Source organism: Palaemon carinicauda, chromosome 30 (assembly GCF_036898095.1).
Source record: "Palaemon carinicauda isolate YSFRI2023 chromosome 30, ASM3689809v2, whole genome shotgun sequence".
Taxonomy (NCBI): domain Eukaryota; kingdom Metazoa; phylum Arthropoda; class Malacostraca; order Decapoda; family Palaemonidae; genus Palaemon; species Palaemon carinicauda.
This window is the reverse complement of record NC_090754.1, coordinates 37,657,626-37,658,179: the sequence shown is the minus strand read 5'-3', so window position 1 is coordinate 37,658,179 and position 554 is coordinate 37,657,626.

Sequence of the window (554 nt, the reverse complement as noted above, 5' to 3'; positions counted from 1 at the left end):
AAAATACAGCAAGATTCAAAGATCAAAGAAACCACAGACCACAAGTAAAATTCGAAAGGATTTTGATCTGAGAGAGATCTTTATAAAACGCGCGTTGCATATCAATGACCTCTTTGGGAACAGGAGTTTCACAATAGAAAAATAAAAGCTCTATTCGTTTTAGAAATATAAACGCTCTATTCGTTATAAAAAAATAAACGCTCTATTTGTTGTCGAAAAATAAACGCTCTATTCATTGTAGGAAAATAGACACCAATCGTTGTAGAAAAATAAACGCTCTATTTTTTGTAGAAAAATAAACGCTCTATTCATTGTAGGAAAATAGACATCATTCGTTGTAGAAAAATAAACGCTCTATTTTTTGTAGAAAAATAAACGCTCTATTCATTGTAGAAAAATAATTACTATTCGTTGAAGAAAGATAAACGCTCTATTCATTGTAGATAAATAAACACTAATCGTTGTAGAAAAATAAACGCTCTATTCATTGTAGAAAAATAAACACCATTCGTTGTAGAAAAATAAACGCTCTATTTGTTGTAGAAAAATAAACG